General features: G+C 44.0%; 1 protein-coding gene and 1 long non-coding RNA gene across 10 annotated transcripts in view; one reads left to right on the top strand and one right to left on the bottom strand.

Moving 5' to 3' along the window:
* Positions 1–7,537: 7,537 nt before the first annotated feature.
* The window catches only part of Cab39 (calcium binding protein 39), a 61,444-nt gene continuing 53,109 nt past the window's right edge, over positions 7,538–15,872 (top strand). For 2 of the 9 annotated variants that reach the window (NM_001401625.1, NM_001106924.1), the window contains exon 1: positions 7,538–7,909. The gene's annotated coding sequence lies outside the window, so the exon portion shown is untranslated. The other 7 variants (XM_063267024.1, XM_006245374.5, XM_063267023.1 and 4 more) reach the window with 7 other exon arrangements.
* LOC134480601 (uncharacterized) lies at positions 12,458–15,289 on the bottom strand. The gene is made up of 2 exons (XR_010055045.1): positions 14,020–15,289; positions 12,458–13,281 (listed from the first exon to the last, which is right to left on the bottom strand). It is a non-coding gene; the product is annotated as an uncharacterized LOC134480601 (long non-coding RNA).

Raw genomic sequence — 15,872 nt, forward strand, 5'->3', positions numbered from 1 at the left:
GCTGGTTAATTAACAATCAAGACAATGACCCCAGGGCTGGGGATTTAGCTCAGTGGTAGAGCGCTTACCTAGGAAGCTCAAGGCCCTGGGTTCGGTCCCCAGCTCCGAAAAAAAGAACCAAAAAAAAAAAAAAAAAGACCATGACCCCCCTCCCCAGACACACCAACAGGCCAATCTCTATTAAGACAATTTTTCACTTGAGGTTTTCCTCTCAGAGACCATGGCAAGCTGATACCTAAAACTAAATATACCCACTTCATCAGCTCATTTAGTTCTAGATAAATATTTTTTTAATTGGTTCTCTCTTTATAGCTCTGGTTGTCCTAGAACTCACTATGTAGACCAGGCCGGCCCCAAACTCACAGAGCTCTGCCTGTTTCTGCCTTCCAGAAATCTGTCTGGGATTAAATGTATTAGGTAAAGAATTTTTGTTCCACTGGATCTGGGAGTCACTTGTCTCAATTAGACACGAACTCAACCTTGCACACAGGAGCCAGCATACAAAGGTACAAGCATAGTGTGTCAGCATATAGCTCTGAGATAACTTTTCTTTATGGAAGATGAAACACTATGGGCTATAGTTGATTTCAGAATTGTTTAGGAGAGCTACAGAGTAAAATTAAAAACAATTTGTACACGACAAAATAAAATGGCCGCGTTTAACCTGTTATTGATAATTTTAAAATATGAAACCTCCTCTGGGAGTTTATAACCAAACCTTGTTCAAATACTGATGAAGAAATGTGGTTACGTACTGTGGCATGAAAATCAAAAGACTAAAGTCTTTCTTAAAGTTTTAAGGCTGGTTCAACGGTTCAGCAGGTAAAGGCAGCTGCTGCCAAGCCTGACTTCCTGAGTTCGATTCCCAGCATCCGACAAGGTAGAAGGAGAGAGCAGACACTTACAAGTTGTCCTTTGACCTCCACTTTGGTGCCATGGAACATGTTCCTGCTCTCTCCCACCCCATAACCACATGTATACACACACAATAAATAAGTAGCAGGGTGTAATAGTGCACACCTTTAGTTCTAGCACTCCAGAGTCAGAAACAGGAGGATCTTTATGAGTTCAAGGACAGCCTAGTTTACGTAATAGTTTCATGTCAGCCAGGGCTACACAGTGAAATTCTCTCTCAAAAATGAGTAAGTAAAAAAAAAAGTTATAAATGTTTTAGACAAAAAGTGCCAGTAAACATAGGGAAAAGCCCTATTTCTGAAGAAGAACAACAAATATTAGTTCCCGTTTATTAAAATGAAAGAACACAATCTTCACAGAGGAAAATGTTTGTCTTAGTTAGGGTTTGATTGCTGCGAAGAGATACCATGACCAAGGCAACTCTTATAATGACAACATTCAATTGGGGCTGGCTTATAGGTTCAGAGGTTCAGTCCATTATCATCAAAGTGGGAGCATGGCAGCATCCAGACAGGTAGGAGAAAGGTCTCTCAAAGTTCACCCCCACAGTGACATACTTCCTCCAGCAAGGCCACCCCTCCTAATAGTGCCACTTCCTGGGCCAATCATTCAAACCACTACAGTGTTCAGATATAACATACAGCAAGTGCTGTAATTAGACCCAAATATATTTTGAGAATAAACTAAGTCTGTATAAAGAACATCAAGAAAAGAGATTCTATGGATCTGGAGTATGTCCTAATCATAGAATTCTACAGGTAAGTGATATGAGTTCCCAACTGAAAACAAATAGTTCAGTGTTAAGAAATGCTAGATTAAAATAAATTGTATTAAATCACCATTTTAAGGAACAGTGGAAACTGCACTCATACCATCTCACTGTGGTTGTCTAATATCAGGAAAAGCAGAATAAATAAACCTATCATGAGCTTAATGTGATGTCTCATACCTGTAATATTAGGAATCAGGAGGCTGAAGCAGAAGGACTACTAGGAGTTTGAGGCCACTGTGGGTTACACATTGATTTCCAGGCAGCCCGGGCTAAAGGGAGAGCCCGCTTCAAAACATATAAAAACGAACTAAAAACTAAAAATATGTCATGGAAAATGAAGATATCTGACAAGGCTCTAGGAACTTCTCAGACAGTAAATAATTCTCAGGTGCCTTTTCTTTTCATAGCCCCTTACTGTACAATTTAACCCAGGGAAGACTAGGTATTTAGAATTGACAGCTCTTTCTATGCATCCTGTCCACTGTAACATATTAACCAAACCTAATTATTTCTAGCATTTTCTCCCTTTTAAAAAGTTTCTTGTTCTCCTGACTATTTCAAGTCAGGACACAGTATTTTTAAAATAAATGTGGACAGTAACATAATAAAGAATCCCAATTTTTCCTGAGATTGATTTTTTTTCTCTTAAGTAACCAAGAAAACCACAAAGTTAGCAAAAATCAACAAAGACAGGCTTTTTGTCCTTTAGGCAATCTACACACGCACAAAATTACCTTCCTCAAGCTCCTGTTTATTTCCTCTCGATGCTGCGTCAAATCACTAGGTACCCACAGGCTTCAAGCAACACGCGCTCAACTGCATCTGCATGAGCATGAGTGGAGACCAGAAGACCTAGGTCAGCTCCACTGAGTCAGCAGGTAGCAAGCAGCAGGACAGACTACAGGCTCAAGAAGAGAACGCCACCTCAAGAACCCCATGTTAATATCTACAAATTTTATAATTTTATTTTCACCATATAATGTTGTAGGCTTAGATTCTTTTTTTCCAGACCTACTTTATTTAGGGTTCTCAAACACTTTAACCTCCCTTCTAACCCACCAATCAGAGGTAGGGAGAAAAGGTTAATAGGAAAAGGGTTTTGTGGCCCTGTTTAGAAGAAGTAGTTCCTTGAGGCAATTCCATTCTTCATTGTCATGATATCAGCAGTTCAGTTCAATAGCAAATACCAAACACCAATCAGTAGCTTTGGCAGGATCCAGCAGAAACAGCTAGGCTCCAGCAAATTGGCACAAGTTTGGAATACCACAAAAAATTCTTTGGCACATTTTTCTCTACAAAGTGAAGACCAATGAAGACCAGTGAAGAACAGCAAAGGCCAGCAAAGACAAGCAAAGCATAGGGGAAAGAACAGAGAGTTCTTTCACTGTCTATGGGGTTCCATTTATATTCTTTCTAACCATCATATGTCCTCTCAAGTGTCTCTCAATGTTTTCAGCAAAACATTACAGCACTCTCACAAGACAGCTTCCAGAAAACTGACAAAACTGAGTTGTTAAGGAAACCAGAGATTTCCTCTTCATAAGGTATCTTAAGATTGAAGAGTTTAGGGATTGGAAATCTTTGGAGGACCTCATTTAGGGAGGACCAATACTTTTTCATTTCAACAGACATCCAAATTCTAGCTTTGCATCAGCAGTTGAGAGACTAAAGCCCATTTTACATTTTAATTTTTTAGAGTTTATTTTCTGTGTACAAATGTCTGCCTGTATGTATGTATGTATGTATGTATGTATGTGTGTGTGTGTGTGTGTGTGTATGTATGTATGTATGTGCAGCTCGGCACATGTCTGGTGCCCTTGGAGATCAGAAGGAAGCAGTTTAACCCCTAGAGCTCTTTGTAAAAAGGTCTCACAAATAAAGCCAGTGAAATGGTTCGGCAAGTAAAGGCATCTGCCACCAAGCCTGAGGTCCACCAGGACTGTCACAGTAGGAGGAGAGAACTGACCAATGCAAATTGTCCTCTGAGCTCCACCCCATGAGCACCACAGAGAGAATAAGCTATAGCAATTCCCTCTTTCCTTAGAAACCTCAGGAAACCACCTGTGACCCCACAGTGTTCAAACCTCATCTGTCTTCTAGAACCTTCTCAGCAGTGTTGATCTTCTCCAGCTTCAACCCACCAATTTTCTCTGTGCTCTGTGGTTTCATTGTTTCTAGCTTGACTTCTTGAAGTCACATCTTTGGTTCTCTGACACTGGACTGCTTCTTCACTCGTGACACTCTCCCTGAAGCTGTTGGCTGCACCCAGTCGGTTCTCCTCAGGTCTCCTATCTCTTCCCCTTCTGATAGCTTTAGACGGCTGATTAGTCTTTCCCTGAGTTGTGCCCGTGTGGCACAGTGCTTTCCTGGTTTTCCTCCCGGCTTCTGACTGCACCCAGATAATGGCCATCTAAGTAAATAGCTCTACTATCCAATTTCCCAGATCAAAACCACCTCTTTTCCTGGAGTCTCTATTCTTATCTCCATCAAATTACTACATAGTACCCTCTACAAATGTCAGACTGATTTGCTTTGACTCGAGCTCTGTTGCCAAACCTAGCTCAGACCCCATTACCTCTTGCCTGACTTGAGAGTAGCTTCTTAACTGGTCTCACTATCTGTAACCTGGAACTCCTATGGTTCCGTGTGCGTCTGATTAGAGAGGTGTTTTGAACTCCAAAGTACCCATCTGAACTCGGGGTTGGAATACAGCTCTGGGGCAGCTCAGCGTGAAAAAAGCTTTGGGCTTGGATTTCACCCTGAGCACTGCACTGGAGCGGGGGAAGGATTAGGGATGACAACAAACAACAAAAAATAGCCACATCCTCACGTGGCATTCAATGACAGATTCGCTGTGTCCCTACCCACCCTCCCAGTACATCCATGCTGAAGTCCAGGCTCCTTAGCACGGAGGACTTAGGTTTTCAATGATTATAGCTTTGCTTATCTTTCCAATTTTATCTCTTCCCTTCCTCCCCACCCCCACGTCTAAGCTCTACATACACAACTACTTGTACCTCGGCCGGTCCTCTAACTCACCAAGCTTTTTGTGCTCCTTTCACGTTTCCCCTTGAACATTAACCCCATTGTTCAACGCGCTAGGTCTCTTACAGGCTTCGTGTCTCCCTCTCCTGTAAATTGCCCGTTCGCCCCAGTGTCTTTCCTGGATGCTGAGGGGAGCTATGTATCAGTCAGTGTTTCACTGCCATCATTCGAGGCCATCATTTGCTCTCAAGAAGCATCTGTCCAATAAACAAATTCTAATGAGATTTGGAGCAGGTTTGGTGAGTCTGAGGGTGTGGGACCGGTGGGCGGATGGAAAGGAAGGCAACGAGGAGCGGAGGAGCGCCAGAGAGTTCAAACTTCAAGAGCAGAGCCAATGTGGAAACTGCAGTGTCCAGGGTGGGGCTAGCCTAATGGTTGCTGGAGCGCAGAGGATGCGAAGGTCATTGGGACAGCCTGAGAGGGGACCGTATCCAATAGGGTGAGATACAGGCAGGTGAATGAAGGCACTGGGAGGGTTGGGAGGGAAGCCATGAGTCAGGCTCCAAAGTCCTTTCCCAGACGGTCTAATTAAGGCAGGGAAGGCTCCATCCTGTGGCCCAGCTTCAGCAAGGGAGAGGAGGAGATGGGATGGTGAGAGAATGACACAGGACCAGCATTGGCTCTAGGGAGACAATAACAACAACGATCACCCAGACTTAGGACTCTGGGTTCTATGGCCACTGCACAGGAAAACAAAGATGGAGAACTTTCCAGAAAGTGGCATGTCCAGAGAAATAGTTTAGTAGAAACAGCTTTCCAGAGCCCCACCCCCACCCCCACCCCCACCCCCACCCCGCCAGAAGAAGACGGAAAATAGCCTGACTCTGAGAGAGGCCATCAAGTTTGGGAAGGCAGTTCACAAGAACTGTCCTGCATCTTCTCTCTGTAACCATGGGTGGAAGGTGGCTACAGCCTTTGACCCTTTGCAAGTGAAAATTACCACAGAGTCTGGCTAGTTTCCCTAGAAGCTTTCAACATGTCCGAGATGAACTATGCTTGGTTGAATGGATTTTAAGTGTTAACATGCTGATGGTTTTGTTTGTTTGTTTGTTTCTTGAGACAAGTCTGTCTGGGCACTGCATATCACTGAGAATGACCTTGAAATCTTTATTATTCCCCTCCACTCCCAAGTGCTAGGGTTAAAGATGTGCACTACAATTCCTGACCAACATACTAGCTCACACACAGACACACATGCACACATGCTGACACAAATGGGGTGTGCATATGTATGCGTGTAGTGAGACAAGATCTTGCTGCGTGGCACTAGAAACCTAGAACTCACTACACATTTAGTCTCTGCTTTCCTAGAACTAGGGTTATAGTGTAATGGGTCCCCAGACCTTAGCACAACCAACGCCATGATGGGAGTGCATTCAGGCCTTGAGATCCAGGACATGAGCAGCAACACCTGCCAAAAACGAGAACAAAGATCTAATCCATCAAAGTCCACAGTTCCAGGAAAGTAAAGGTACTAATCTTGCTTTTTGGCTTCTGCAGTTCTGTTTCTGGATGACTGTTCTTGCTAACTGAGGTGTGTCAACCCAGGATATGATTTTGTGTGTGTGTGCTTAAAGGGGAGGGGGCACCCACTGGAATATAATATTAATTAATTAATTAATTAATTCACCGGAGAAAGGCTCAGGAACCATACTTGGGTCTCAAACACCAGGTGGTAATAAAGACTTTCTATGGGCCTGAATCCATGTCTGAGTGATCTTCTCCATTGTTGTGGGTACCTCACAACAATAGGCATGTGCCGCCACCTCTATCTGCCTCATCTCTGTCTCAGCTTCCTCTGTGTGCATACAAACTACTCAGGACTAAACCCAGGCCTACCATGTACTATAACCTGAGCTACACCCCCCAGCCCTACTAGAGGGTTTCAGCAACCCCAATCTACTGTATTTGTAGAATTTCCTTCCATCCCTTCACTCTGATCTTCATATCACAATCACAGTGATCAAAGACATTTTAAGAATGTCAAAGCCTGTCCCTTTCCTGCTCCAAATCCGACGGATAGCTTGCTTCTCTCAGGGAGTAAAGTGCTCACTCACAGTGGGCTCACATAGCCTTCCTTTCTTCAGGGAGCCACTCCCTTAGCACACTGTAGCTGTCCAATATCCTGTCACATTGTAAGTCGATAGCAAAGGAGCACACGTGTGGCACGTTTGTCGTGGCACTTACTACAGTATCACTGCATTCATTCATTCATTCATTCATTCATTCATTCATTCATTCATAGACAGGGTTTTTCACACAGCCCAGGCTGACCTGAACCTGTGAAGTCTAGGATGACCTTGAACTCCTAATTCTCTCGAGTTCACCTCCAAGTGTTGAGATTACAGGCATGCACCACTACAACTCCTCTTTGGAAGTAGGATTTGTACCCTGGTTTTGATCTTGTTTCTTTGGAATAGTTCATCACTTGTTTTCCCCTGTCATGAGACGCCAAAATGAAGTTACAGGTTCTGGCTGAGCATGACAGGACCTATTTGAACAGTTATGAACCCTCCGCAGCTTTAAAGTTTTAAGACTTGAGGAAGTGGACGTGTGGTCCTCCAGGAAGAGAGCTCAGATGCCCAGGATGGGCTGAGCACCAACCAGCAAGTGAGGGACAACCAGCAAGACTCCAACTCAGCTTCTGCTTTTTTTCCCTAGGGCCCCCAGTTCTTCAACTTCCCTGCAATTCAGGCGTCTTGAGTCCGCCGGGCCGCCCGGGGGCGCCGGAGTATGCAGAGGGCGTTGCGGTGCCGCCCGATGTCCCGCCTTCGGCGGCTGCGCAGTAGGCACGTCAAAGCCGGGCTCAGGCCGGAGCTGGGCGCGGGGCGCCAGGAGCCGCGCGGCCTGAGAGAGTCTGGGGCTTCAGTAGTCGCGCGAAGGCTGAGGCAACCTCAGAGGCGAAGGCAGTGCCGGACCACACAGCCACAGCCGCAGCCGGACCGAGCGCAGCAGCGCGGCGGCCACAGCAGGAACCCCTGGGCCACCGTCCACCCGCGCAGCCGCCGCCGCCGCCGCGGGAGCCCGTCGCCCCGAGCAGCTGCAGGCGGAGGACAACGGAGGGCCGGAGCTTCCGAGCCGCACCGCGGGGACCGAGCGAGCAGCCCGAGGCGGCGGCGGCCGAGGACGGGGACGGAGACGACACGGAGAGGGAGCTCCCTGGCCCGGCCCAGCCCCGTGAGTGACCCCCCAGCCCGGCCCTGCTCGCGACGCGGACGCCCGCCGGCTTCCGCCCGACCCGCCTCCATTTTCCCGGGTGGCGGCGGCGAGAGCGGCCCGGGGCAGCCGGAGTCCCGGGCGCCGCCCTTGTCCTAGCCGATACTAGGCTCTCGAGGCCTGCCGGCCAGGGCTGCGGCTAACCCGGAGAGAGCTGGCCCGGCCAGCTGTCACTCCAGCCGCACTGGGGACTCCGAGCACCTAGCCCCGGGCTCCGCGCAGCCTCCCTGTTAGCGGGACGCCGACACTATCTTTGTAGGGAACCTTTCAGGAAAATGCCTAACTGATTTCTGGCTAGGAATTGTGCGGTCGGCGCGTTCCCGGGTTCGGTTGGAGCAATCCAAAGCGCCGACTGCGTGCGGGTGCCGGAGCGACTCCGAGGTGAACCCGGCCTGGAGGTGCCCTCCCCCGGGGATCTTTAACTCCGTGATGTGAGAGATAAGACGAGTACACAAATAGCTAAGATACCAGGCAAGAGGGGAGAGATAAGTTCTGTTTAGGAACTACCAATTGCTGGAAAGGTGCTCTGGGGGGACGGGACCTGTCGATCGTTTCCGCCTTCCCACGAACCTGGGAGGCTTCCTGGGCGAGGCGGTGCTAAACCCGGTCTAGAAGGCTCGATTGGATTCGGGAGGAGAAGGGGGTTGCAGAGGAGAAGGGCGTGGAGGGGCAACAAAGCTGGAGGACAAAGGTACAAAGAACATGCGAATGTTGCTAATTCCATCACCGGGTGCCGCGGTAGGTGGGGTAGACTGAAGGGGCAGTTGGAGTCAGATCTCTGAATGCTGTAGAGGAGCTGTTTAAGCGACCTTCCACGGAAAACTTAGAACTCATTTTTCAGTGACTCATGAGGCCGGAAATGTATGCTAGGGCATATTAAAGGCGCTCTTGTGAAAGACAGGCGAGCAGGGAAGGCCACAGTCAGGAGTTGACATTGTTTCTTAAATATAATGCAGTTTGAGGTCGATTTTGACAGCTTCCGGATATTTAAGTAAATCTATGTCCAAGCCAAGGAAAATACCTTTTGCAGAAAGTGTCCCTAGATGTGTGCTTATCTGAAGTAATGAAAAGAGGTGCCTAAATTAACCTTCTCTGCACACAAGGCATTCGCGTTGGTGAGTTTTCTAAAATTGCATCAGAACTTCTGCATCCCTTTGTTGAAATTGAAAATTAAACCGCGGATTTATAAAAAATAGTAATAAAAACCGACAGAAAGTTGGACACACACCGTTTTCTGGAAAGGTAAAAAATTTCTTGTTAGTTTTTAGTTATGAAAATACTGGAGAGTCAGAAGTGGAAGTTTTTAAGCTCTATTTTATAGGTTTAAAAAATTTGCAAGTAATTAGTAACGACTAAAGCTTACAATATATAACTTGTAAGAATTGCCTTAGAACTTAATATTGGATCTGTAAGCGCTTATAAGTACAAGGAAATGCCTACATTTTCAGTCTTCCATTTTTCTTTATCAAAGTAAGATCTAGCTAGTGGTGTTGGTGAACACTTTTAGCCTCAGCACTTTGGAGAAGGAGGAGTGCCAGGCCAGCCAGCCAGATTACAGTGAGAGACTCTTGTCTTTTTATTTTTTTGTTTTTTAAAGAAAGATATACTCTTTGAAACATGGAAGTAGTAGTCCATCTCTCCTTTCTCCACTTCCCCCATCTCCCCTACCCCCATCTTTTGAAACAGTGTCTCACTGTGTAGCTCAGGTCTTCCAACCTGTGGTCCTCTTGCTGTGGGTTTCTAAGTGCTAGGATTCAAAACCGACTGGGATTTTTTTTTTTCAAGTTTTCATAATCTTACCATTTAGATTTTGTTGCTGTAAACATCTTTGCATATTTCCTTTCTGGTCTTTTTCTGTGTAAATTTTTATAAAAATATATTGTGTGTATTCATTTATTTATTTGCTTATTTATTGGCATTTTGAAACAGCCTCTTACTTTGGCCCAGGTTGTCCTAGAACTGGCCGTGCAGGCTGAGCTAGCTTCAAAACTACAGATAGTTCTCCTGACTCAGCCTCCTAAGTGCTGGGCCAACAACCCCAGTCTGAAAGTTTTCTTAAATGTCTTGTTAGGCTTTTACTTGTTAAGGTTGCATTATTACCTAAGGCTTCTTGTTTGAAGTATATTTATCAGCTTCTCATCTAGGTTTGCTGCATATTGAGTATATTTTCTATATATTGAATATACATATATGGGATCATGAGGACTGGAGAAGAGCATACAGACCTCAGCTGTGTGAGCACAAGTACTGAGGGGCTAGAGAGGTGGCTCAGTGATTAGGAGTGTACACTGCTCCTGCAGAAGACCTGAGTTCCGCTGCTATTGGGTTCCCAGCATCCAGTTTGGTCTACCACTCCAGTGACTCCACACATTCCTGTCTTCCACTGACACCTGAACTTGTGTTCACAAACCCCCATGTTTACACAATTTGAAAAGAAAATTAAAGAAGGATACGGTGAAAAGATTATATTCATGGCTGATATATAATCTGTTATGGCCCTTCCTACCCTCTGCTCTACTACTAAAAAATAGTCTAGACTAGGGCTCTGCACAGAGCTAACCATTTTTGATCATGACATCAGAAGTCAGGCTAAATTTTTTGGTTTTCGTTTTTTGAGACAGGGTTTCTCTTCATAGTCCTGGCTATCCTGGAACTCACTTTGTAGACTAGGCTGGCCTCAAACTCAGAGATCACCTGCCTTTGCCTCCAAGTGCTGGGCTTAAAGGCCACTACCAGCTTTGTTCCTGTATCTTTGAGAAAAGGTCTGATTCAGTACCACAGACTAGCCTGAACTTAATTATGTAGCCTAGGCTGGCCTAGAACTTATGATAATCTTTCCACCTTAGCCAGATGCTGGAATTACAGTTATGTGCACCATACCCTGCAGATTTGTTTTCATACGGTTAATATGAAATCGCTTGAAAAGTCTAGTTACTCATTGGGTTTGGTGTTATAATTTGCCTTATGTGAATCTATTGTATAGCATCTTGGCTATTTTCTAATACTTAAAGCATTTCTTTTGGTCCATTTTTTGCTAATTAAGTATAGATTTTTGTAGCAATTACTGTTTGTTACCAAGAGCATAATTTTCCTGAGAACATTGATCACTGACTGTTGATACTTGTTCTGCTGGCCTTATAAATATTTATGTATACACACAGGCACAAATTCCCCCTCCCCACAAGAATAAAAGATAAAATTCAGTAGATTAGAATTTCAGGTAGTGTCTTTTTGTTACCATTGTTGATGTATGTGAGTTGTTTTCTTTTGTTGGTACTGGGGTTTGTTTTTGTTTTTTTGTTTGGTTGGGTGTTTCTGTTTTTTGTTTTTGTGTTTTGAGGCAGGGTTTCTTTGTAACCTTGACTGTCCTGTAACTCAGGCTGTAGACCAAGGCTAGCCTTGAACTCATTCCTAGCCATCAGCATCCTTGTGCACAGGCATATGTGTTGGTGTATATAGTCCTCCACTGTGCCATTTTTATCTTACAGAACTTATATATAATGTCATTTTAACTTTCCCCGAGGAAGAGGAAGATAGACTTGTGATCTATAGCAGCTGTGAATTTAAACTGGCAGAGGAAGGGAGAATGGCATGTTGAGAATTGCAAGAGGTCAGTCAGGTGTGAAAGTAGCCCCAAAGGAGAGAGTGTATAAAGCCTGCCTATGACCTTTGTGTTGGCTGTGTCCAGTACATACTTATTCCTTGATTATTTATTTCTTCTAACTTGAGACCTTGCTACTTTTTTTAAGATTTATTTATTTGTTTTATGTAAGTACACTGTCATTGTCTTCAGACACAGCAGAAGAGGGTGTTGGATTCCATTACAGATGGTCGTGAGCCACCATGTGGTTGCTGGCAATTGAACTCAGGACCTCTGGAAGAGCAGTCAGTGCTCTTAATCACTGAGCCATCTCTCCAGACCCTTGTTATTTTTTTTTCTTTTTTATTTTTTTGGAGCTGGGGACCAAAGAACCCAGGGCCTTGTGCTTGCTAGGCAAGTGCTCTACCACTGAGCTAAATCCCCAACCCCTTCTTGTTATTCTTAATACTCAGATTTAGAGCAAATTGTTTTAAACTGTAGGGTTTTTTAAAATTATTTTATTTATTGTGCATTGGTGTTTTGCCTTCATATATATCAGTATGAGGGTGTCAGATCTTCTGGAACTGGAGTTACAGGCAGTTGTGAGCCACCATATAGGTCCTGGGAATTGAACCCTGGTCCTCTGGAAGAGCAGCCAGTGGTCTTAACCACTGAACCATTTTTCCAGCTCTAAGCTGTAGTTTTATGTTTGCTTGTTTATGTGTATTTTTGCGGGGGAAACTGGGCAGGGTGTCATTGTAACCTAGGTTACAGCTCCACTGTTGTAGACCACTTTAGTTTCCAGTGCACTGTCTTCCTCCCTCACATAAGTACTGGCTTATGGGCGTGTTACCACACTCAAATTCTGTGTGTGTGTTAGGTGTTGTCCATTTTCAGGGCATCTTACAAAGAAAGAAAACCTAGTTAACCAATGTTTAATGGCAGCCAGGTTTTATTGAGCAATTATTCTTTGCAGCATTATCCAGTGGGTACATTGTTTAAGACCAAGGAAGTACAGTAATGTTAAAACATCACAACTCATTGATTAATTTTGATAAAATGTTTACCCAAGAAACAAAACATAGGGTTTGTGGCTTGGTGTTGCTACTTTATAGCCTTCTCTAATGGCCAATAGCTTGAGGGTGCTGTTAATTATATTGGTCATAGTTCTTCCTCCACAGATTACAGACCTGCTATATTAAGCACAGGGGAAAACAGCCTGAACAGGTTGTGGTTTACAAGTCTTTGTGGCCCACTCTTGGGTTCATGGGATTTGGAGAGCAGGATTAATCTCAGAGTTAAAAGCATTCTGCTTGGATTGAGATCCTTAATCTCCTACAGTGGGTTCTACAACCCCAGGCAAGCTCCCTTTTAGCTTAGATCCATCCCTGAGATAGGAATGATATGATTACATTTGAGAGGCTTGTAGGGAGAGTGGACTTGTCACCTACTAGCTGTCCAGACAGTGTAAGTTTTGTAATGACAGTAATAGACTATTCTGGGTGGAAGAAACTTAGAAGTTTGGAAACAATCTAGTCAGAGTGGATCTTTCTGCATATGGAAATACTGAGCCTACTGTAGCTGGAGGCAGTGTTTGGGTAACTTTGCAGGTGGTTTCTGTAAAGTGCAGCCTCTTGCCCAGGCTGGTGCAGCCTGTGAGCTGAGGGGCTGGAACTGGAGCTGGATCTCTTTGTTCTTCATGGAGATTGCTTGAGTGGAATTTTTGTACTCTATGCAGTAATGTCTTTTGAGCCTGTTTTTAAAACATTGACAGAAAGTATACTCAGTGTACACTAAATGGTGTTTAGTACATGATAGGCATTTTTGTTTTAGCATAAAGATGAAATAGAGACCAGAGGAGATGAACAAAAATTAATAGATAAAATTGGCAAGGCTACCATTGCATGTTGACATGCTAGACAAACGTCTAAGGTGGGCAGTGCTGTTCCATCGTCATTACAAATGGGAAACGAAGGGAAATCTTATCCCAGGTCTACAAATCCTGCAGTTGTGCTGGGATGAGAAACCAGGTCTGCCTCACTGCCAAACAGGAGCTCTCTGGACTGTGTACTACTTCACCATCTGAAATAGTCTGTTTCCTCAGTAAGGATTTGTTTTCTTGTCGGATTTTTGAGTTAGTGTTTTAAAATAAAGGCCGTTGAGGATTTTTAATAGATTTCTAAACAATAGCCACATGTTATAATTTAAAAAAAATGGTTTGTTTTAAATGCTTTAGGTGTATAATTATAATTGCTTAGTAGTTTATAGTTTATGTAGGCCAACAGGTAGCTTTTTTTTTTTTTTTTTTTATTACTCCTACTTTGAGGATGGGAGGCATGTGGGTAATGGGCCGGACTGGGTTCTAATGGGGTGACTAATGTTGTAACTCTGGGCTTCAGTCATTGTTGATTCTACCTAGAGGCCTAGGTTGGAAGCCCCTGGAGTCTGGATGCTCCTATTATCTGTGGTGGTGTGTGGGGACGTGACTTACCTTTTTTCTGTGATGGTATGTGGGGTTTTGTTTGTGGTCCTGAAGGCTCTTCCTTTATGAGAACTTGAAGGCATGTGACTGCACTTGAACATTTTTTTCTTCCACTTGGTCAGGTGGCTGGAGTTACTTCCCACTATTTAAGTACTCTGCATAAGGTAAACAAAAAAGTCTATTTTCTAATTCTCTGCCTTTGTATTTGCAGACTGTTGAGAACTAATGTATATGGTAGTAAAGTATAGGTCTGTAAGTCAGATAATGATTGACAGGTTCTAAAAGCCTTCAGTGAGTAGCATGTCACTGTTATGAAGTCCTGTGAGCTGTTTGGGGAGAAAGGAAAGACATGACCCAAAGGCATTGAGCGGAAAGGAAGGACCAGATCTGTAGAATCCAGTTGGAGGCAGCAAGAACAATCCCAAAGAATCCAGTTGGAGGCAGCAAGATAACTACTCTTTGCCTGCCTAAGGTTGTAACTGCGGTAAAAGACAAGGGGGACACTCATGAGTAACAACTCCTCAGATGACTTTCGAAATTTTGCTAAATATGGTTTTAAATGCTTGACTTCAAGAAATTGTTGATCTATCTAAACAGTCCTTTTCTGCTTTAATAACAAACTATCAGCCAGTTTATCTTCTAAATATTCCTGGTAGGCAGGCAGGCAGGCAGGCAGGCAGGCAGGCAGGCAGGCAGGCAGGCAGGCAGGCAGGCAGGCAGGCAGGCAGGCAGGCATACTTGGCTCACCAGTATAATCTATGCAGATTTTCTTTATCATTTATTCAGCCTTTGAGTTATGCTTGCTATAGAAATAGTAAGTTGTTTGGAATTAAACGTGTTTGTTTGTTACAGGGTTTCTCTATGTAGCTTTGGCTGTCCTGGAACTAGCCCTATAAATCAGGCTGGCCTCAAACTCAGAGATTCACCTGACTCTGCCTTCTAAGAGCTGGAATTTAGGTGTGTGCCACCATCGCCTAGCTGAAAGTTTGTTTTTGTTCTCACTTTTAAAAAACTTGTACCTTTAGGAAATAAAATGTTTCTGTAAATAATAAATGGTCCAGGTATTTGATAGTGTGATAAAATTTGTAGTCAGTAGAGATGAATTGCTTAACTAGAGTATATTTTCCTATTCACTTAGCTCTGTTGTATTTCCACAGACCTTGAAAGGGATTTATATAATAGAAGAAACCCTTACTCCTTCCCTGTAAGTTTACCAAGTCTTGTTGTGTGGAATATTAATCTTTCGATAGATCAGTAGCTCTGTTAATATGAGTCTTTGTGTGGGTGGCCTCAGGGTGGGGGGGATGTTAGGGGGAATCTCATGTCCAGGCTGGCCTTGAATTTTCTGTATAGCTTAGGATGACCTTATTTATATTCCTGATTTTTCTGCTGCTGCTTCCCAGGTGTTGGTTACAGGCATAAGCCAGATTTTTGTTTTAATGATTGATCCCAGGACCTCATGCATTCTAAATGAGTCGATCTTCTGTCACCGGGCTTTAGTCCTTAGGCTGAGGTTTTTATTTTTGAAGGTGATTGTTTTTCTGCAGAGCTTGTCAGAGGAATGTAGTGTGCATTGTGACCTTTACAGCCTTACCATAGTGGGCACGCAGTACTTCCCAACTTGCTGGGCTTATTTGGTCTTGATGTCCCTTTCCCTAGGAAGACTGACAAAGACCTTCAAATAGGCTCCATCAGAATCCTTTGAGACATGGTCTCTTGCCACACTTATTGGTTTATTTTCATAGCATTTATTTTTCTGATTAAGTTAACTTTTTCTTTTTAATAGCAGTCTTGCCTTGTAGTTCTGCCTGACCTGAAACTTGCCAGGTAGACTAGATTGGCCTAGAACTTTTGGCAGTTTT

This window comes from Rattus norvegicus, chromosome 9 (genome assembly GCF_036323735.1).
Source record: "Rattus norvegicus strain BN/NHsdMcwi chromosome 9, GRCr8, whole genome shotgun sequence".
Taxonomy (NCBI): Eukaryota; Metazoa; Chordata; class Mammalia; order Rodentia; family Muridae; genus Rattus; species Rattus norvegicus.